The sequence below is a fragment of the Artibeus jamaicensis genome, unplaced genomic scaffold (genome assembly GCF_021234435.1).
Source record: "Artibeus jamaicensis isolate MK-2021 breed Jamaican fruit bat unplaced genomic scaffold, CSHL_Jam_final contig_426, whole genome shotgun sequence".
NCBI lineage: Eukaryota > Metazoa > Chordata > Mammalia > Chiroptera > Phyllostomidae > Artibeus > Artibeus jamaicensis.
Genome location: NW_026521826.1, coordinates 1635762 through 1659169, shown reverse-complemented (window position 1 = coordinate 1659169; position 23408 = coordinate 1635762). Strand labels below are relative to the sequence as shown.

The following is a 23408-nucleotide window of genomic DNA, read 5'->3' as shown; positions in this document are numbered from 1 at the left end:
TGAAAATTAAACACAGTATGATGTTTCACCAAGGATTCCCTTAATTTTTCACTACCAATAAGTGTAATTCATCTCAGACGACCGGTCGAGATGGAGGAGTTGGTAAACACCGTCCCTGCTCCTCCCCTGACTGCAAGGCAATCACAGTTAAGGGACAGAACCGCCATCACTGAGAACCACCTGTGGACTTCTGTGCACTCCCTAAACATTCGTGAATGCCAACAGTATAAAGCTAGTGTCTCACCTATGTCACAGGCTACCACCACGTTTCTAACCAGCGGCAAATTCCACATTCTAGTCCCATCCAGCTTGTGACCATTTAATAAAAATGGGAGCCTAAAAATGGGAGCCTTAAAGCTGGATCCTTACTGCACACCGTTTATAAAAATTAACTCAAAATGGATCGATGATGTAAACGTAAGAGCTAAAATGATAAAACTCTTAGAAGGAAGCATAGGGAGGGGGGCAGCTTCATGACACTGGATTTGGGAATGCTTTCTTATTTACAACACCAAAGCACAAACCACAAACAAAAATAGGTACGTGGGACCTCATCAAAATTAAAGAACATTTATGCCTCAAAGACATGGTCAACAGAGTGAAAACATAACCTATGGAAAGGGAGAAAATACTTGTAAATCATATATGGGACAAAGACTGATATCCAGAATACACAGAAACTCCTACAACTTAAGAACCAAAAACAACCCACATGATTAAAAATGGGCAAAGGCCCTGAAGATTTGCAAAGGTTCAATAAGCAAATGAAAAGATGCTCCAACCAACTGTGCCACTCGGCCAGGGAAGCTTTTGGTTTTGCAGGTGGTTCCTTTTGCTGTGCGGAAGTTTTTTAGTTTGATAGAGTCTCATTCATTTATTTTTGCCTTTACTTGCTGTTAAGTGTATACAGTCCCCAATTTGGAGGCTTGTTACTATCTATGGCTCTTATTCCATTGATGACTTCACTTACCTAAAGATGATGCCTTATTTTATTAGTAGGAATTTTAACAGAACTTCAGTACCACCCCCTCAGGTATTTAGCACTCATAGTCCAAAGCTCATTCGCTCAGGCAGTGACCACCAATGGATGATAAAACCATTACAGGAAAGGTTGACAGTGGACAGCGGAAAGACCAGGCTGCTAATCAGACCCACTGATCAAGCCTGGCACCAAGACATTATGTTTTATACTATATACTGTGTGAACATTTTGTCCTGTGTGATACACGTAGAAAGCACATGTCGTCGGTACAGCATTCCTGCCAAAAAGGTCAACATGAATCTAATGAAACACTTGCGTCTACCTCCAAGCTTACGATAAATGAAGGAAATAGAGGAACAAGGTAAACAACACCACCAGGACACAACCAAACACTAAAGTTTTACAAAACTTTCCCCAGTTTCTCCGACAAGTTAATGGCATCCAAAAAAGGCAGACCTGGGGGAATAAAGATGCTTACAATGAAAAGAAACCAGGAGTTAAAATAAACAGATGAAATGACTGTGACTGTGCTCTGTGTGGGGTTGATTTGAACAAATCAACTATAAAAAGATATATGTCTGTATATTTTAATTCGATTGCAGATATCTGAATGTGAAAGGAGTATTTGATGATATCGAGGGCCTAATTTTAATTTTGTTATGTGTCATTCTATTTATATAAAAACATGTTCAGAGGGAATTTGAAGATGGCGATGGAGTAAGATGGAGCTGATGCTAGCTCCTGTACTCATGGGTGAAAATCCTGGCAGATCTATAGAGAAACAGCACAATAAACCATCGGTTACCCAGCATTTATGAAATTAAAAGACCAGAGATTGTGACCGACGCTGAAACACCAGACGGCGGCAGAGTCAGCTACTGAAGCTGGGTCTCACACGGCCCCTGTGCTGCCGCCAGAGCAACAGGCCTGGGATCCAGGGAGTCAGGTACGGAAGCCGGGGACACTCCAAACCCCTGTGACGGCTGTGGGCGGCGGAGGAGCCAGCTATGGGAGCTGGGACGTCCTCAGCCCCTGTGCTGCTACCATAGCAACTGGACTGGACACGGGGAGTCAGGTACAGAAGCCGGGCACTCCAAACCCCTGAGACGGCCCTGGGCGGCAGAGGAGCCAGATACGGGAGCCGGGACATTCCCAGCCTCTGTGCCGCTGCCGTAGTAACAGGCCTGGGTGCTTGAGGAGGCAGCTACTAGACCCGGGACATTCAGCAGTGGTAGGCGACCAACGCAGGGACCAGCGCGAGGACCAGCATGAGAGTAGGTGGAGATGAAGAACATCAAGAAACTTCAAGGAGTCTGCACCACTGAACTTCACAAGGATCATACCACAGAAGTTTATACCATAAAACCAGGGTTTCAGAACAGCTAAATTTTAGAAGCAGAGACTAACAAGAAGAGTCTCAAACAACGAGAAGACAAAGAAACAATCCCCAAATGAAAAAAAAAGCAGAAACTTCAGAAAGAATGTTAGATGAAATAGAGGCTGATCAACTATCAGACAGTGAATTCAAAGCACTGGTTATTACGAAGTTCAAAGAGCTCACAGTGAACTACCAGAAACTACAGGGGAACTACAATGATCTCTCTGCAAACTACAGCAACATGAAAAAGGAAATGGAAACTATCAGCAAGAGACAAGAGGAAATGAAGAATACAATTTCCGAATTGAAGAACACGGTAGAAAGTTTCAAAAGTAGGATAGATGAAGCACAGGATAGGATTAGTGAGTTGGAGGACAAGGTAGAAAGCATCTCACAGAAAGAGCAAGAAAATGAAAAGAGGCTCAGAAAGAATGAAGAGGGATTAAGAGAAATGCAAGACAATATGAAACGTAATAATATCCGAATAATAGGAATACCAGAAGGAGAAGAAGAACAAGGGATAGAAAACGTATTTGAACGAGTAATGAGAGAAAATTTGCCTAATTTGATAAGAGAAAAAGTCTCACAAATCCAGGAATCACACAGAGTCCCAATCAAGAGGAACCCAAGGAGGCCCACTTCAAGACACATCATCATCAAAATGGCAAAATTCCAAGACAAAGAGAGAATCTTAAAGGCAGCAAGGGAGAAAAAAGAAATAACATACAAGGGAGCCCCAATAAGGTTAGCTACTGACTTCTCAATGGAAACACTCCAAGCAAGAAGAGAATGGCAAGAAATATTCCAAGTAATGAGAACCAGAGGCCTACAACCAAGGCTACTTTACCCACCAAGGCTCTCAATCTAGATGGCCAAATAAAGAGCTTCCAAGACAAAAGAACCCTAAAAGAATACGCCTCCACCAAACCAGCTCTACAAGAAATACTAAAAGGACTGCTTTAAGGGAAGGAAGGATAAGAGGGAGACAGAGAGGAACACAGGTACAAAAACGGCAATGAATAAGTACCTATCAATAATAACCTTAAACGTAAATGGATTAAATGCTCCAATCAAAAGACACAGAATAGCTGAATGGATAAGAAAGCATGACCCACACATATGCTGCCTACAAGAGACCCACCTCAGGACAAAAGACCATCACAGACTAAAAGTGAAAGGCTGGAAACAAGTTTTCCAAGCAAACAGACAAGAAAAAAAAGCTGGGGTAGCAATTCTCATATCGGACAAAATAGACTTCAAAAAAAAGGCCATAAAGAGAGACCCGGAAGGTCACTTCATTATACTCAAGGGAAGAATCCACCAAGAAGACATTAACATTGTAAACATATATGCACCAAACATAGGGGCACCCAAATATATCAAGAAAATCTTAGAGGACTTCAAGAAAGATATTGACAGCAACACAATTATAGTAGGGGATTTTAACACCCCACTATCAAAAATGCACAGGTCTTCCAAACAAATTATCAACAAAGATATTGTGGCATTAAACAACACACTAGATGAAACGGACTTAACTGATATATATAGAACCCTTCATCCCAAAGAAGCTAAATACACATTCTTTTCAAATGCACATGGAACATTTTCAAAGATAGACCACATGACAGGACACAAAACGAGCCTCAAAAAATTCAAGAAAATTGAAATCATACCAAGCATCTTCTCTGACCACAAGGGACTGAAATTGGAAACCAAACCCAAAGAAGAAAACCCAAAGCACCCAAAATCATGGAGACTGAATGGTATGCTATTAAACAACGAATGGGTCAAGAATAAAATTAGGGAAGAAATCAAACCGTTTCTGGAAACAAATGAAAATGATCTCACAACAACCCAAAACTTATGGGACACAGGGAAGGCAGTCCTGAGAGAGAAGTTTATAGCAATACAGGCCTACCTAAAGAAGATAGAAACATTTCAAACAAACAACCTAACCCTACGCCTGCAAGAACTCGAGGAACAACAACAAAGACAACTCAGAGCAAGCAGAAGGAAGGAAATAACCAAGATTAGAGCAGAATTAAATGACATAGAAACTAAAAGCACAATTTTAAGGATCAATGAATCTAGGAGTTGGTTCTTTGAGAAGATAAACAAAATAGACAAGCCTTTAAGTAGGCTCATCAAGAAAAGAAGAGAGAGGGCACAAATAAACACAATCAGAAATGAAAGAGGAGAGATTACAACTGATACCACAGAAACAGAAGGGATTGTAAGAAATTACTATGAAGAACTGTATGCCAAGAAAGTTGAAAACCTAGAGGAAATGGACACATTTCTAGAAAAATACAATCTTCCAAAACTCAGTGAAAAAGAAGCAGAAAATCTAAATACAACAATAACAGCAAAAGAAATTGAAGCAGTAATCAAAAAACTCCCATCACACAAAAGCCCTGGACCAGATGGTTTCACAGGAGAATTCTACAAAGCATTTAAGGAAGAGCTAACCCCTATTCTTCACAGACTATTCCAAAAAATCCAGAAGGATGGAAAACTCCCAAATTCTTTTTATGAAGCCAGCATCATCTTAATTCCAAAACCAGATAGAGACACAACAAAGAAAGAAAACTTCAGGCCAATATCACTGATGAACGTAGACGCTAAAATCCTCAACAAAATATTGGCAAATCGCATCCAACAATATATCAAAAAGATCATACACCATGACCAAGTGGGATTCATCCCAGGGATGCAAGGATGGTTCAATATTCACAAATCAGTAAATGTAATACATCACGTAAACAAAAGCAAAGATAAAAATCACATGATAATATCAATAGATGCGGAAAAAGCTTTCGATAAGGTACAATACCCATTTATGATAAAAACACTTAGCAAAGTGGGAACACAGGGAGCATTTCTCAAAATAATAAAGGCCATATATGAGAGACCTACAGCCAATATCATACTCAATGGGAAAAAACTAAAAGCTTTTCCACTAAGATCAGGAACAAGACAAGGTTGTCCACTTTCACCACTTCTATTCAATACAGTATTGGAAGTTTTAGCCACAGCGATCAGGCAAGAAAAGGAAATAAAAGGCATCCAGATAGGAAAGGAGGAAACAAAACTGTCACTGATTGCAATTGACATGATAGTGTACATGGAAAATCCTATAGACTCTACCAAAAAACTGCTCAAACTAATTAATGAGTTTGGCAAAACAGCTGGTTACAAAGTCAATATCCAGAAATCAAACGCATTTTTGTATACCAACAGTGAATCAGCAGCAGCAGGAATCAAGGAAAAAATCCCATTTGATATAGCAAAAAGAAAAATAAAATATCTGGGAATAAACCTAACTAAGGAGGTAAAAAACCTGTATGCAGAAAACTACACAGCCCTGAAGAAAGAAATCAAGGAAGACACAAACAAATGGAAACATATACCTTGTTCATGGATTGGAAGAATTAACATCATCAAAATGCCCATACTACCCAAAGCAATACACAGATTCAATGCAATACCTATTAAAGCACCAATGGCATATTTCACAGACACAGAACAAACACTCCGAAAATTTATATGGAACCATAAATGAGCCCGAATAGCAGCTGCTCTTTTGAGAAAGAAGAACAAAGTAGGGGGGATCACAATACCTGATATCAAACTGTATTACAAGGCCACTGTAATCAAAACAGCCTGGTACTGGCATAAAAACAGGCACAAAGACCAATGGAACAGAACAGAGAGCCCAGAAATCAACCCAACTCTCAAAAGTCAATTAATATTCGACAAAGGGGGCAGTAACATAAAATGGAGTAAAGATAGCCTCTTCAACAAATGGTGTTGGGAGAACTGGACAGCTACGTGCAAAAAAATGAAACTTGAGCACAGACTTACACCATACACCAAAATAAATTCAAGGTGGATAAAAGACTTAAATGTAAGCCATGATACCATTAAAGTCCTAGAGGAGAACATCAGCAAGAAAATCTCAGATATTTCACGCAGCAACTTTTTTACTGATATGTCCCCTAGAGCAAGGAATGTAAAGGAAAGAATAAACAAATGGGATCTCATCAAAATAAAAAGCTTCTGCGTGGCTAAAGAAAACAGTATTAAATTAAAAAGACAACCAACTGTATGGGAAAACATATTTGCCAATGATACCTCAGACAAAGGTTTAATCTCCAAAGAACTTACACGACTCCACACTAAGAAGACACCCAACCCAATTAAAAAATGGGAAAAGGACTTGAACAAACACTTCTCCAAGGAGGACATACAGAACATTCAGAGACACATGAAGAGATGCTCAATATCGTTAGCTATCAGAGAGATGCATATTAAAACCACAATGAGATACCACTATACACCAGTCAGGATGGCTATCATAAACAAAGCAACAAACAACAAATGTTGGAGAGGTTGTGGGGAAAAGGGGTCCTTAGTTCACTGTTGGTGGGAGTGCAGACTGGTACAACCATTATGGAAAACAGTATGGAATTTTCTCAGAAAAATAAAAATCGACCTGCCTTTTGACCCAGTAATTCCACTGCTGGGATTATATCCTAAGAATCCTAAAACATCAATATCAAAGAACCTATGCACCACAATGTTCATAGCAGCACAATTTACAATAGCCAAGAGTTGGAAGCAACCTAGGTGCCCATCAGTAAATGAATGGATCAAAAAATTGTGGTACATATACGCAATGGAATTCTATGCAGCAGAGAGAAAGAAGGAGCTACTACCTTTTGCAACAACATGGATGGAACTGGAAAGCATTATGCTGAGTGAAATAGGCCAGGTGCTGAAAGACAAATACCATATGATCTCACCTTTAACAGGAAGCTAAACAACAAAACAAATAAGCAAGCAGAAAAAAAAAACAAACAAAAAAAAAACAAAGACACTGAAACAGAGAACAAGGGGGATAGTGACCAGAGGGCAGAAGGAAGGGAAGTTAAGGGGAAAAAGGGGAAGGGATTTGGAGGAACAAATAGGAAGGACACAGGGACGAGAACTAAGGGGGTGGAAATGGGAGGGAGGTGGGTAGCAAGGGGTGGGGGAGGCTGGGATGGGAAAAATAGACAAAAAACTGTACTTGAAAAATAACTAAATAAAATTAATTTAAAAAAAAAGAATAAAGTCAGGATTCAATTCTATAAGAAAAAAAACATGTTCATATTTTCTAGAGTTACAAATGTTTTAAGTGAAGAGCAGACAAGGGCTCATTATACAATTATGTTTTCAGGTATGTTTAAAACTTTCGTAATAAAATATATTAAAAGTTCATACATTAACTCAATAAACATCTAGCACATACCAAGTACAGCTTTACGGATGTAACGATGAAGATACACCTGCGCTAAAAAACTGATGCTATCATGTGAATATCAAAACTACCCTGACGCCCTGGCTGCTGTAGCTCAGTGGATTGAGTGCGGGCCTGAGAACCAAAGGATCACAGTTTGATTCCCAGTCAGGGTTCATGCCTGGGTTGCAGGCCAGTTCCCAGCAGGGAATTCACGAGAGGCAACCTAAAAATGCATTGATATTTCTCTCCTTCTCTTACCCTCTAAAGATAAATAAATAAAATCTTAAAAAAAAAACCTACCCTGAGAAAGGTGGGGACAAATAACATGAATCTTGTGGTAGAGGTGAGACACACTAAGAATCAGAAAGGTGACAATCCCATAACTCCCATGAGTAACAGAGGCAGGACTAGAACTCTGGTCCTTAAATCCTCTGTACTGTCCAGCATTCCAAGCTACAGTTCTCCACTCCCAAAATGTTATTTCAGCATCATAAATTGTTCCTTTGACTATGTAGCAGGTAACTGTCATATTTTAAATAAACAAGCTGACAAACACATATGATGTCTCCTCAGAAAGAACAGATATATAGGAAGTAAAGGACTCAGCAAGCCAGAGTCCATGAACTAATCTATAACTAGTATCTTTTACTTCCATGTCTCAATTTCATTGAACACACTGAACATTTTATGCCTAGATGATCAATTCTCAAAACACGGTTCACGGAGTTGTAGGAGTTTCTTAGACCACATCAAAATTACAACTAAATTATAGAACCACCATCACTGAGATCCACCTAAAGAAGAGATGAACAGGACCCTATAAATAAGGATATAAAGAAGCCGCCGCTATGTGACTGGCAGGAGGGGAAAGACTGGAGCCCACCGCGCGGCAGTTCCAGATCAAGAAGGATTTGTCGGATGCAGAGGGTCCCCCTGAGGAGTGAGGGGTCCAGCCTCACACCAGGTTCTTGAACCTGGGACACCAGTGCCAGGAAGGAGCTCCAATAACATCTGCCTGTGAAAACCAGCAAGAACTGCTGCTGAGTAAGAAAGAGGACTAATGAAGACCAAGACATGCTCTGAAAGGGCCTGAGCACAGACCCCCTTCCTTATAAACTTACTCACCCTGCGCTTCAACACATAGGCAGCAGCAACTCACAAGCACCGGGGACATATAGGGAGGAATTAAATTGACCAGATTCAGGGCAAGGGCTGGAAGGGCAGAGGTAAGGGCAAGTCTCTCCTGGGAAGGATGAACTGTCAGGTGCCAAATCTGAGCTCTCCACTGACACAGCTAAAACTGTTCAGCCAGCACTGGTGGCTCCTTGAGACCCCGTCCCACCCAAGTCGTGCACCTGGCTGGAGCCACTTGTGGAGGCCTTTCCACACCGGCGGCTTTTCTCGGCTGGTGCTGAAGCCTTCCCTAAAACCTTTCAGAGGTCCAAAGCACCAGACAAACAGTGGCTGGCCTCAGTATGGCCTGTACCTCTTGCTAAGCAAGCCCAAGCCTGGCCGAGTCTCGACTTGCATTGTAACTCCCAGAAGGTAGCCCTCAACTTTGCAAATGAAGGACCTAATTTGCCAGGGGCTCCCTGTGGAGCCTACCAATGGGCCCCAAGGCTGACATTAGTGGTGGCTCACCTCGGTTCACAGCACAGCCTCTCCCAAGTGCCTCCAAGCCCAGTACAAGCAGCAACCAACCGCAGATCACTTTGTAACTCCCACCGGGTGGCCCCGACCTGGGCCCAAAAGGAAGCTGAATTGACCTGCACTGGAGCCCTCTGCAGAGGCTCCAGAACTGACAGACCTAGTGGCTGGCTTCAGCTGACACCTGAGCAACCAACACCACAAACAACACACAGGAAAGGCAGACTTATTTGGCACCAGAGCCCCCCCCACCCCCAATGACTCCCATTTCACGCAGCCAGATCCCACGTAACAGCTTGTCTGCCGTAATCATTTTCAGCCCTTGCAGCCAGTCAGCCTGAAAGTCAGTCCTTCAGGTCAACGGCAATCAAGTCAACAGCAGTCAAGTCTCAAGTACAAAAGAAGGGCACACATAACTCACACAGGGGACAGGGGACATCCCTGGAACATGTGGCTCAGGTGATAAGGAAACTTCACCGTTAAGTCTCACAGGACACATACTATGTAAAGCCACACATCTACCTAATATACAGAAACACAGGGAATCAACCAAAATGAGACCAAGAAGCACGTCCCGAAACAAAGAACTGAACAAAACTTCAGGAAAAAATTTAAAGAAAATGGAGATAAGCAATGTACCGAATACTGAAATGTTCAAAACACTGAAACAGTGGTTATAAGGATAACCAATAACTTAGGAGAAAAATAGATGACCTCAGTGAGAACTTCAACGAAGAGACAGAAAACATAAGACACAGCCAGTCGGAAATGAAGAACACAGTAACTGAGGTGAAAAATACATTAGAGGGAATCAGCGGCAGAGTGGATGGAGCAGAGTGGATCAACTCAGTCATCAGGAAGACAAAATTGTGGAAAACACCCAACTGGAACTGCAAAAGGAAATGAATCCAGCCCTGCCCAGTGCGGCTCTGCTGGCTGACCGTCCCTCGAGACAAAAGGTTGCTGCTGGACTCACAGTTGGGGTACATGCCTGGGGCGCACTGTCAGTCCCTGGTCTGGGCATGCACAGCAGGCAACTAAGTGATGCTTCTCTTTCTCACACTGATGTTTCTTTCTCTTTTACTCTTTCTTCCTCCCTTCCCCACTCTCTAACAGTAAAATCTTTAAAAAAGGAATAAAAAAAATGAACATAGTTTAAGGGGCCCCTGGGACAGCATTAAGTATACCAACATTCCCATCATAGGGTTACCAGAGAGAGATCAAGGGACTGAAATGTAACTGAAGAAATAATGACCAAGGAATCCAAGATGCTGCAGAGTAGCTGGAAGCTCCATCCACTTGCTCCCAGCCCCACATGGGTCTTGCAGCTAAACCACAGAGCAATCAACTCGAAAATCCAGGTGTGAGTGACAGTATGTGAGCGAGTGTGTATACAGGCAAGTGTGCAAGTGCGTGTGAAAGTGTTGCCCAGCCCCTTCTGGTGGAGCCCCTGCCACTGCTGCTGCCCAGCCCGGGGCTTCTGGCCATGCAGACTGGCGGAGCCATTTTGAGGAATTTTAAAATACCAAGGAACATGTATACAGGACCCACAGACAAAGGCAATGGAGGGAAGGATTGAGGGTGGGAAGTGGAAGGTAGGTAGGGCAGGGGAGAGAGTAATGGGGGGAAAATAGGAGCAACTGTAATTGAATAACAATTTTTTAAAAAGCATTGAAGCATTCCCCATTATTAGATGGGGAAAAAGATGTTTCCTGTGTGCATGACACTGCACTGTGCCACAGAGGACTGAGGAAGTCATGCTCGATCATTTTCTTTAAGGAACATGCATTCAGTTTCACAGAGGAAAAAGAAGCCAGCAGGTGGAAGGAATCCCTCCTCGTTTTCTCTGTTAAGATGAGGGAGGTATTGGTTACAGCTTGGGCCAGACCTGCCACCTGCACGTCGGATCCCAGCTCATCCTTCTGAGCATCACAGGAACCTTAATATCACCTTCTCCCCTTCTTCCCGTGTCTTTAGTCTCTGTACTGGCTCACCCCCATCAGCACTGAAGCACACAGGTGTCTTCTCCACCTTTAAAAAAGTGTTCTGTTTTTGTGTTTTTTAGCAACTCTACTGTCTTTGTAGCCAAGCTTCTTAAAATAAATCTTAATTCTCACTCATTCCTTCACCTAATAGAAACTGGCTTCTGCCCCCACAGCTGTACTGACTCCATTCTGATCAGGGACACCAGTGATCTTCATTTTGGTTTTAAAAAAAACACCACATGCATCCTGATTGGACTCATTATTAGCAATAAAAATATCTGTAAATTGACAAAAAGAATATCCCTACCCAGGAAGAAGCCCCCGGAGGCCCCACGCCTGGGCGCCCAGACTTGTCTCCGTGCCCTCTGCCCCGGGCAGGGCTGCGTACCCTGCTGCCACCAGAAGCCAGGATCCAGGGACTGTGGTACTTACTGGGGAGGGAGCTGTCACCTCCCTGACCCAGGGCCTAAGGCAAAGTCTGAGGCAGCAGGGACCACCCAGGGAGCATATTCCATGTGAAGAGAGAATGGCCTAAGCCTGAACTTTAATGAAAACTAACATTTATAGGACAAAAAAATAAACAACAAAAACCAACCAAACAAAAAGATGCAGCCTGTCAGAGATCAAGAACACACAGCCTGAGAAGCGGAAGGAGAAATGGGAAGCTGCAGTGGAAGAGGTGCCAGGGGAAGAACAAAGATGAGGACCAGTGAAGAGTGTCAGCGCTGCTGTCAGTCACGAAAACGAAGGTCGCTGGTGTCCCTGATTAGAATGGAGTCAGTACAGCTGTGGGGGCAGAAGCCAGTTTCTATTAGGTGAAGGAATGAGTGAGAATTAAGATTTATTTTAAGAAGCTTGGCTACAAAGACAGTAGAGTTGCTAAAAAACACAAAAACAGAACACTTTTTTTAAAGGTGGGGAAGACACCTGTATGCTTCAGTGCTGATGGGGGTGAGCCAGTACAGAGACTAAAGACACGGGAAGAAGGGGAGAAGGTGATATTAAGGTTCCTGTGATGCTCAAAAGGATGAGCTGGGATCCGACGTGCAGGGGGCAGGTCTGGCCCAAGCTGTAACCAATACCTCCCTTATCTTAACAGAGAAAACGAGGAGGGATTCCTTCCACCTGTTGGCTTCTTTTTCCTCTGTGAAACTGAATGCATGTTCCTTACAGAAAATGATCGAGCATGACTTCCTCAGTCCTCTGTGGCACAGTGCAGTGTCATGCACACAGGAAACATCTTTTTCCCCATCTAATAATGGGGGAAGAAGCTGTAATTCTACACAAACCCCACCCTCACAACTACAACTAATAAAACTGCTAATTATGACCCCAAAGCTCAGTCTTCCACATGCATGAGGCATTGCTGATGATGCCCCAACCCCGGGGCTCCAACGCACTGGCACTGGAGCAACTAACTCGAAGTAGTTACAGCAGACAGAACTGTCTGAGGACAGGTGTTAGGAGGCTTAGGAGCTTCTCCAGTTTCACAGAGGGGCGCTCACAAGGTATTTAATTTTCAACCATCAGACTAACAATAAAAACCTGGGACACCACTGGAAATGACCAAGAGGAGGAGGCTCTTCTGCAAGAACAATATACAGCTGAGATGGGGGCTTCCCAGCTACTGACACGGCAATGAAAACAATTAGGGATGTGCAACCAGCATTAAAAAAAAGAAAAAAGAAACAGAATGAGTTAAAATAACAAAACAAATGATAGAATCACATGTAGTTAAGGTTAAGACTTGTTTCATGAAACTTTTCATATACATATCAACAAAATCTAAAAGTACTTCTTACTGTGCTGGAGCAGTGAAAAAAGTATGAAAGTTACTGGCACTATGATGCAGAAAGCTAAAGACTAAAAAGCAACTGTTTCTATTCAGCTATAAAATTATACAGCTACAAATCAAAAGGCTGTCTACCCATACGTACAAAAAGTAAAGGTGTCTAGTTACACATTTTCTCATGCATGCACGCCTTGGAGACACTGCAGGTTTGCTCCAGACAAGCGCAATCAAACGAGTACTGCATTAAAGCAAGCTGTAACTGTTTTGCTGGTGGAGAGTCTTGCCTTAAATTTGTAAAAAAAAAAAAAAAAAGCAACATTTGTGAAGCCAATACAGTAAAGCACAATAAAACCAAGCACAATAAAATGAAGTATGCCTGTATTATTTGACAACGCTCACCTACCTGATTATGCAAATATGCACATTGCAAACCTGGAGGGAAAGCTCAGCTTTTCGTGATTCAATTTTGCCTCCAGAGTACTTAGATTTTTCAACATCCTGGTCCTACTCATATCAATCATGCATTCCAACATCTAAACTGCTTTTTCAAATACTCTCAAATTACTTATCTAAAGAAAAATATCACTGAAGTTGAGATAAAAATAATTGAATTACAAATATGAACAAGCTTTCCCCCTTTATCTGCTAAATAATATTCTATTTAATGAACTCCATCCACCAAATAATCCCAATTTACTCACGTCTCACCATAAACATTAATCTTACATCACATCCAGTATCTAAGCAGATGTTCTCAATGTGTGATCCTCAGACATGAGATCCTAATAAGATCCTTTGTGAGGGTCTGTGAAGTCAAACATCTTTTCAGCGCTAAGGTACTATTTGCCTGGACATTTGCACTGAGCATGAAAAGCAAGGGCAAGTCTCCTGAGCCTTGGCGAACATACACACAGCACTTCTCATTTATACCAAAGTATATATGAGTGTCTGGAAGTATATATAAATGATGACTGTCTGGAAGGAAAGCTCTTGTGCAATTAAGTTACAAACTAAGCCAGCCGCTTTTTTCATGTAATATTATTTTTACATGAAAGAATATCTACAAACGATAGTCACTCAGATTTAGTCAACTTTCCAAAAGTTAACAAGGTGAACCTGCCACTTCTGGCAAGCAACTGATAGCATTACCTGCCTATGATAAAATGCCAGCTTTTGAGTGAAATCTAAAATTGTGGAGATGTTAGATCCGTCCTCACAAGCTTGATGGTGTACCAATACTTAAAGATGTTTGTCATGACGTCACTGGTGATATTAAATAACGTGATTTTAAAAATACGATGTAATGAAATATATCAGTATTTGAAAGTTGTGCGAACTCAGTAAACCAGTATCATCAAATAATAAATGAACTAATACAATATATACATATTTTTAAAGATTCTCAGCTTTAACCTCCAACACAGTAAATATCGATAAACCCATAAACAAAAGCCCTTTGGGATCCTCAATAATTTGAAGAGTGTATAGGGGTCCTCAGACCAAAAGCTTTCGGAACCAGTGATCTAAGTTATTGTAATGCAATAAAGTAATGGAGATCAACTTAAGGAAGTTTCCAAGTCACATAATTATTTTTCCTCTTTAGAATTCCACTGTTTCCCCACTACAGTTTCTGCCTTCCTGTCAGTGAAGAGCTGACCAACAGGCTTTTCTGTGTGTATGGTATGGGGTGGGGGTTGCGGGGCAGGGAAGAGAATGCAATAAAAAGCCGATTTTACCAATAAGAAGGAATCAAAGATTTAAAAACGAATTGAGTCGGCCCTTCCTCTACGCTTCAGCTGGGCACAAACCATTAGGAAACCACAGACGCGAACGACCAGAAGAACTGGGGCAGAATTCCGACAGGTGAGAGCGTGTATAAGGGCCAATCAGGGAAACGGCGAGGGAATAGCGGGAGCTACGGGAAAGGTTGCCAAACTCTTGACTTTTCCTGCAACTCCCCCACTTAACTCCCTAAGGCTCCCGAATAAAAAGGGTCAAGTCGGACCCTGCAGGGGCGGCTCCAGGTAGGGGGCAGGGCCGTCTGGTTAAGCGCCCCCGGCCCCCGAGTCCTCAGAGTACCAGTCCCCGCTCCCAGCCTCCCCTCCCCAACCGCTACACCACCCCGCGCCCACGACCACGGACTGCTCACCACCGACGGGTTCAAGTCCTCCGCCAGCTGCTGCAGTTGGAGGATCTCCGAACTCAGAATATCCGTGTTACCCGGGTTTAAGCTCGAGTTTCCCCTCTCTGGCTCCACCCAGCAAGCCTCAGCCAGCCCCGAGCTGCAAGCCCACTTGAAAATGCAAACCCAAATACTCGGAGAAAAATAGTACGGGGCACTTCCGGCAGAAACTGAGGCAAGCGAGAGGGAAGAGCTCTCCCGCCCGCCTGTTGTGGCGCTGTGCATTAGCGTCCCCTGGCGGCGCCCTCCGGAAGTGCTCCTGTATGTCTCACTAACTACAGCTACAGGTGAAATGAATTGAAACAAGAAATCTTCAATTGTGTGGAGGTCGACATGCTTCATTTTTAGAGGTTGTCATACATGCTTTACTTGCTAGCTTAGTTCAGGCCCAAATACTTCCTTGAAGAACACTTAAATTATGTTAAATAAGTCCAGATCCTTACTTATTATACCAGAAGTTCACATCAGAGTTTCTCAAGTTTCCTGCTTGCCAAAATTGATGTAGTAGACCTAGAGAGTGAGAAAAACCTGAACAATACTACAAGCTCATTAATACGAAGTAGAAGGACAGTGTTCATTGCTAGCCTGTTAAATTCTCTGTAAAGTTAAGCAACTATGCCCAACGTGTCTTTCCTTTCTCAGTTCTAGATTGTTTACATCTTAGTGATAATTGAACATTTACTCCGGGCCGAGATAATCTTTTTCATCATGTGTTCAGCAATAAAAATTTTCAGTGACATGATTGGAGACATAATCATAAATTATTTTGTTTTTAGTCGAATCCAAGAAGAAAAATGAATTACAGAAAAAATTACATCAGAGATTTTAATTGTAAAAAGACCCTAAACACGGTTTACAATGCATTTCTTTTTGGTTGTATTTAATCTAATACAACCATTGAATCTAATTTTTTTAATTCTACTGATAATCACTGAACAATATTTGATGTGTTAGTTTTTCCTGCTCAAAAGGAAATAAATATTCTCAGTCAATTGATAATGGGTAAGATGGCTTATCAAAATCATAGAGAATTGTTCAGTTCAATATAAGTTTTTCATATATATGTGTGTGTGTTGGTTATATTGCATCCAAAAGGTATCTGACTTTTGCCAAAAATAAATTGTTAACTCTCTTTCTGATCTATGATGATTTGCTAATTTTTAGGGCTTTTAAAAGCTTAAGATACTTTACAAAGAAAAGGTTCTTGAGCTAATAAACATGCTAACATTCTCACATGAATATCTGTTTCTTGAGTCACTTATAATTCAATAAGCAAATCATCGTTTATTAGGATTTTCCTGACTTGGGGATTAGCAATTATGACACAGAAACCTGGAAGATTGCCACAAAGGCTAATATCAGGGAAGTCTACAGGGAACGCAAAGGTACAGCTGGCCAGCCTGGATAAAATTAGTGTAAACCAGAGAAAATAAGCAGGCGCCTATTAAATTTCAGCCTTTCATTGACTTTGATGTTTTTGCAAACATGTGAATTAAATCTTGATTAAGACCTGAGATGGAAGACATAACAGAGGTGAGTATGTGAGCAACCAAGATAATGAGTAAGCTTCTCAACACAGAAGGGTGAAGAGATGACCACGTGAGCTTGCAAACACTCCAGAGAACCGATGCATCCTGACTCGAAGGGAGAATGTGCTCATAGTTAAAATGTGCACCCCATTCCATCAAAACAGAATTCAGAGTGAAATGCTGCAAACAACCCAGATGTCCTAAATGAGAAAATTGTTAAATAAGTTATAGTTCACACATACGACTGAATAATGTAAAACATTAAAAACCATGCTTCAGAAATATTCAATGATATGAGCATGCTCATGTCATAATATTAGTTAAGAAGAATAATTAATGAAACTAGAAATGTAGCATATAATCTGGATTTGGTAAGAAAAGCATATTACCCAGAAGAATGATGGGAAGGAGATGTATAAAAGTATCAGGTTGTTATCAGTCAGTGGTACTACTGGGGAATCTTTTCTTCAATTTGCACCACAATTTGGTACAAATTCCACAATTCAGAAAAAATATTCAGATAGTCATCATTTTCTGTTTTATTAAATTATTATGGAAATTCTTCATAAATTTTTTCAGCATAATTACTTTAGAAATTGTGTATAAGTTTTAAGTAATGCCAGTAAAAGAAAGCAAAGGATTAGACAATGTATATTTTTAAATCTTTATAATTATTCAATCGGTATTAAAATATTTTTATGAGCTCTATATTACCTTAGATTCTGTAGCCTAAAACAAATATTAAAAAAAGAGTCCTACTCTTGAGGACATCTCTGGCTAACTTGAGAATCAAGAAATAGATCCTGAAAAGGTAAATTAGGTAAGATAAATATGATTTAATAGCATATATGGCACTATAACAAAATATTCACAGAAATTAAAGACCAGTCGTTTTCTAAAAGAAGACATAGTAAGAATCTATATATGATTGATTATTCTTCTGTTGGAGTAACTCACCCTGTCAGGAAATATTTGTCATTTCCTGACACTGGAGGAAATACCAGATTCGATCAAGATGGCCTGGGCTTGTTTTGTTGCTATCCTAAAGGATAGAATGTAACTTGGTTTTTTTGTTTGTGTGTTTTTTCTTTTTGAAAAAAAAAAAACTATATGATCTAATACAGTGGGCTCAATCTTCAGAAAAACGAGGAGGACTTTTTGCAACCCAGGCACTGGCCCTGATCCCCAGAGTATCTGTCTCATTCAGGAACTTGGGGGTGGGGCCCAGGAGTCTGCTTTTTCATCAGGTTGCAGAGTGAGGTGGCTGCTGTGGATCCAGGGGCCACACTTTGAGAACCACTGGTCTAATGCATTATTTTAAAGTCAATCTGGTTGGAAAAAACTGGGTGAGTCAGAAACTCAGTCTGCATGGAGCCTCGATGAACAGGAGTGAAGTCCGAGACCTGAGTCTGCAGCACCGTCGTGGGTGCCTCCCAGGGCGCCCGCCCACTCCCAGTGACACTGTCATCGATTTCTGAATGAAAGGCGCAGGCTCCCTTTGGATCCAGCCCCAGTCACACACCTGCTCTGTGTGGTTATACTTCAGGGCAGGGGCCTACCCAGTCTGGGCCAACGAGAGCCCATTCCCTAGGAAACTGGGACTGGGACTGGGTCAGTCTTTCCAACACGCAGGTAACACGACATGTGAGTGTGAGAGTGGTGAAGAGCCACGTCAGGGGCATGCTGGGTCCAGAGCAGCTCATTCTGACCTGCAAGATCCCATGGCAAAATTTTTAAGAATTCTGAGTCAGCTGTTCAGCATAGTCTTTATTAAAAGTTAAATGTTTATTTGTAATTAAACATATTATATTATAAACACAGGTAATAAATATATAAAACCTACAATAATTATATCACTACATTTTACTATTATTTATGCTCTTGGAGTGAGTTATGCCTATTGCATCTTCGTAGTGGAAATAGTGTATAATGTGGCCCCTGCATATCTCCTGCAGCCTCCTCATCTGAGGATGCCATATCAGCAGCTTGCAGTCAGCTATAATGGGAATATTTGCACAAGAAAACATCAGTAAATGCTGTAAATCTGGACCTGATTTATTGTTTTCTTGGTTATCTAAACTTTAAAAAGTGATAGAGAAAATGTTAATAATATAGACCAGGGTTTTTCATCCTCGGGCCAGATAATTTTGGGGAAGAGGGATGTCCCTGACTCTATCCATTAGATGCCAGTAACACCCCTTGTGCAGTTTTACAATGAAAAATGTTTCCGAACTTGCCAAACGTCCCCTGCGGAGAAAGATCTCTCTCCACTTGAGAATCCGTGAAGCAAATTAAATGTATCAGTGCTGTTGTCCATAGCTGTTACATAGTAAAGAGGGAAAGACTAGAAGAGATATTCTTCCAGACTGGAAAATTATTATCTGATTCAGTAAAGAAGTTTGTCACGTTATTGAGAAACAGGGGAAGTTTGAACATACATCTTCATTGATTCACTTTTGTCTTATTCATTCATTTATGCAAAAATATCAACCAGCATTCATTTTAGAGCTGAATTCATTTATTAGTTGTAGCCACAGACTGGCTAGGGATATTGGCTAGGGAGAATTAACCAAGATACAAAAAGTGTTAAAGGAAATATGAGCAATGCCACCTGCAAATCCATAGCAATGAAGTTAGAAATCCAAAGGATGTTAATGACTTCCTAACAAAAAGTTAAGGTACCAAAATTGTTCAACAAAAAGTAGAAAACTGAAATAAGCAAGTATAGCAGTGAGAAAGAAGAGGTGATTGTAGGTACCTCAATTTAAAAGTCAGCAGATCCAGTTTTCTCTTTTTATTACTGAGATGCACCTCATCTTTAGAGAACAGACAACTCAGACTTACTGGTCTCAGAACCCCTTTTGCTCTTAGAAATGCTTGAGGCCCTCAGAAACGTTCTGTTCATATGGGTGATGACTACTGATATTTACCATACTAGACATTAAAACAAAAATTTAAATTATTTATAAATAACAATACCATGATACACATTAAAACAAAATATACATGATTACAAAAAATGTGTTCCAAAAATTTAGGGAAAAGAGTGGCATCCTTTCACATTAATGCAAACTCTTGAATGTCTAGCCTAAATAAAAGGTATCAGGATTCTCACACCTGCTTGTACATTCAATGTGTTGTATTACGTAACTTTGTTTGAAGTATATGAAGAAAATCTAGCTTCACACAGATGTGGAGTTGGAAAAAAGAAGAGTATCTTAATCAGATAACTGTGGACATTCTTCTTTGATACTATAGCCAAAACAAGTGGTAGTTTTCTGAACATCAGTTGCACTGTGGAATCTGAAACCACATCCATAAACTTTTCGTACTGTTACATTAAAAACCCATTGGTCAGTCCTGAAGTTTGCATGGATCTTTTACTCATGCGTGCTGTTGTAACATCTTGCACTGGTCAGTTGGAAAATATTAGCTCACTGATTTATACAGATCTTCCAAATGTTGACACACTTCAATATACTATAGTTTTAAAATCACATTAAGTAGTATCACTCCCTTCATCCTATCAGAAAAGCCTTTCAGTAATTAGGAGGATAATAAGCTCGTGGTGATGAGTACAATTTGCTAATTGTAAAGTGCAAATTTTGACTGAAAGCTCATATTTTATTATCAAAAAATATGGTCAGTCCTTTTCTTTAATTGACAGGATCCCTGTTTATTTGCAAAAAGATATCTGCCAAATACTGAAGCCTAGAGGACCACAATTTGTCTCTTGGTTAGCCTTCAAGTAAAAGTAGTGTCCCATTAAAAAAAAGAAAAGAGCTATTTCAACGTGCAGGTCTATCACTTGCTGGTTTTCCTAAAGCCGAGCTTCACACTTCAGAGTGTAGCACAAAGGCTGTGTGTTCATCCTCTTTCATTCCACAGAATATTAAAAAGGGGCCTGCTGTAGTGTCGAGATGTGACATAATTAATAACTTTTTTACTTTATTAAGGACATTTTTAGAGTGAAACTGGCTGTTTAGTGTGTGGGAGTGACACCAAAGTCAGGCTCGACTGCCTGTCCTTCGAAAGCCGGTACTCTGGAGAGACAGGTGCTGATGGGAGCAAAGATGGTTTATTCTGGGCCTGCAGCCTGAGAAGGGGGCAGACCCTGGTCCTAGAGCCCATCTCAACACCCCAGCGCAGACAGGGGTTTTTATTACGAAGGGGAGGGAAGGCAGAACAAAGAAATCAGCAGAAGGGGGACTCAAAGTTCTGTGTAAGTCAGCACAGTCTGCTCTTGTGATTATGTCGAAACTGGTCAAGCAAAGGTTTGGTTTGAATGGATCAAAGTCGGCAAGTCTCCTGGCGTGGAATGTTAGATTGGTGGAGTTCGCTTCCTTTGAAGGTAGTTCCCAAAAATCTTACACAAATATACTGTTTATCTACGGGCTACATACATATTAGTTAACAATTCATCTTTTACAAAAGCACTTTCAACAAGAATATTGTTAAAGGAATGGAAACTATAACTGAGCAACAATAATTGAAAGAAAATGCAGGGGCGCGTTCCACGAGTGCCCCGGGAAGGAAGGCTCTGTCTGCCCGGGCCCAGGCTCAGGGCTGCTGCTCTGATTCACGCCTGTGCCTCGGCAAACTCACCATTGCTTTGTGGCTGCGGTGCAAATGTTCACTTTCCCAAAGGCAGCATGTAAACTGCACATTTCGCCTGTAATTTTTATGGAGTGGGGTTTTGCAAGAGGAGAAAACGACCTTCAAGAGGACAAGGAAGTATACATTTCCAGTACTAGTTAGGAAATGGTGGAAAACACAGTGGAGTGTCGCTTCTGCCCGAAGGAGTACCTGCTGCAGGCACTTCTGTCCTACCATCCACAACTCGAAAAACAACTAAAATATATAAAACAACTATTTTTTTTCCAGACATAGGGCAACAGGCAGCAATGGTCTATGGCTCGGAGGAGAAAGGAAACACGCAGGGTGAGCACTAGCCCTGGGTGCTACCCGGAGGCAGTTTCTGAGCTACAGCCCTGGTGCAGAAAACCCACACAGAGCCCAGTAAGTCGAGGAAAAGGAGATTACATTTCCGGGAGGTTGAGGAAGCTACGTGTGGGGGGCAGAATATGAGAAAGGAGAGAGTTGTTCACGGGGAAATCTCAAGAGATTTCCCGAGGCAGCCTTTCCAGTCACTGGCTGAGTCCTAACCGGCATATGTTTGGTTGAAACTCCCGAGGAGGTGAGACCCTGGGCCAAGCCACACCCAGAGCTCACACAGGAAGGGCGCTGACCTGGCGTGGAAGAGAGTGTTCTGAAGGGAATCCCCCAAGCGGTGGGGCTGAAGCACCCTGGGCTGAAGGCTGCTCTGACTCGCCCTGCCACAGCAGGTGGGCAAGACTCAAAAGGGTCAAACTGATTCCAACTAACTTCACTGCACGTCACATCAAGGGACAACATTTCTTAAGGAATACAAAAAAATCCAGCACCCAACAATGTGAAAATCCCAAAATCAATCAGTGTAATCCAGCATATCAACAGGCCAAAGACAGCAAACTAGAAAAGATCATTTTTTAAAAACTCTACAGTTAAAGCCATATTCAGCAGTGAAAGACCCAATCATTCCTCACCAGACTAAAGAAATGACCCAAATGTCAGCCAACTGTGGTGTTATCCACTCAAAGGGATACTGCTCTGCAATAAAAGGAATGAACATCTGAGACACGCGACAGCATGAAGAGGTGTCAACATTATGCAAGGGAAATGTTCCAGACACAAAATAACACATTCTTCATGATTCCATCGATACAAATCCCTGAAGTTAAAACCATGGCGATAGAAAGCAGGTTGGTGGTTGCCAGGAGCTGGGGCTTGGGCTGGGAGCTGACTGCAAGGGAGTGGTAAAAAAGACACTTCCAGACCCTCCCGAAACTTCCTGTCCTCCGGTGGGCTAATATCCATCCCTTAGCACCAGCTACCACCCTCTCGTCCTGTGCTAACCACCACACCCAAAATACACACTCCACCAGTTTTTTGCAGGAGGGAGCGGTTGTGACGGCAGCTCCTGCAGTTCACAGCACCCAAAGGAGGGGCACGACACTGCAGGTCGGCAGTGGCAATGACCATGATGAGAACAGCTGACTCTGAGCAGCCCCTGAGTGTTAGGAAAATCTGTCAGAACACATTTATGGGCTATATTTCATTATTTTAAGATACTTTCTTTCACATTTAACTTCAATGAAAAGGGGGTGCATCTTTAGATTGAGGGCACCATGCAATTATAATTGAATATATTTATTTTTCTAAGTGGTAATTTTTAAAAACATTGTATCTTAGAATTGAAGGCAGAATCTGACTCTAAGTTTCCGTATTTTTCTTAGGAGATGTTATAACTAATATAAGTGACGTTTTAATCTTCTCTACAAAAGAACAATACGAAACTTTTTAAATCAATTTTTTTTTGTAACACAAGTGATTTCTTAAAAAAAAAAAGCCAAAGCACTAAAATCAGAAAAAAGTAAAGAAGTCATAATGACTAAGTCATCACAGATTTTATTAAAATGATTCCAAAACTAGAGCAGGATAACAGTATGTTCTTCGGTATTAATATTTTAGATTTTGGAACAAGCCACTTAGCAGTGGGAATACACTGACATTTGCACAAAGATCCA

At 41.4% G+C, this 23408-nt stretch overlaps 1 long non-coding RNA gene across 9 annotated transcripts in view; it reads right to left on the bottom strand.

Annotated features, from left to right (window-relative positions):
- The window catches only part of LOC119046299 (uncharacterized), a 50722-nt gene extending 35310 nt beyond the window's left edge, over positions 1-15412 (bottom strand). For all 9 annotated transcript variants that reach the window (XR_008391714.1, XR_005081954.2, XR_008391715.1 and 6 more), the window contains exon 1: positions 15221-15412. This is a non-coding gene — a long non-coding RNA (uncharacterized LOC119046299). The remainder of the gene's footprint in view (positions 1-15220) is intronic.
- Between the last annotated feature and the right edge of the window lie 7996 nt (positions 15413-23408).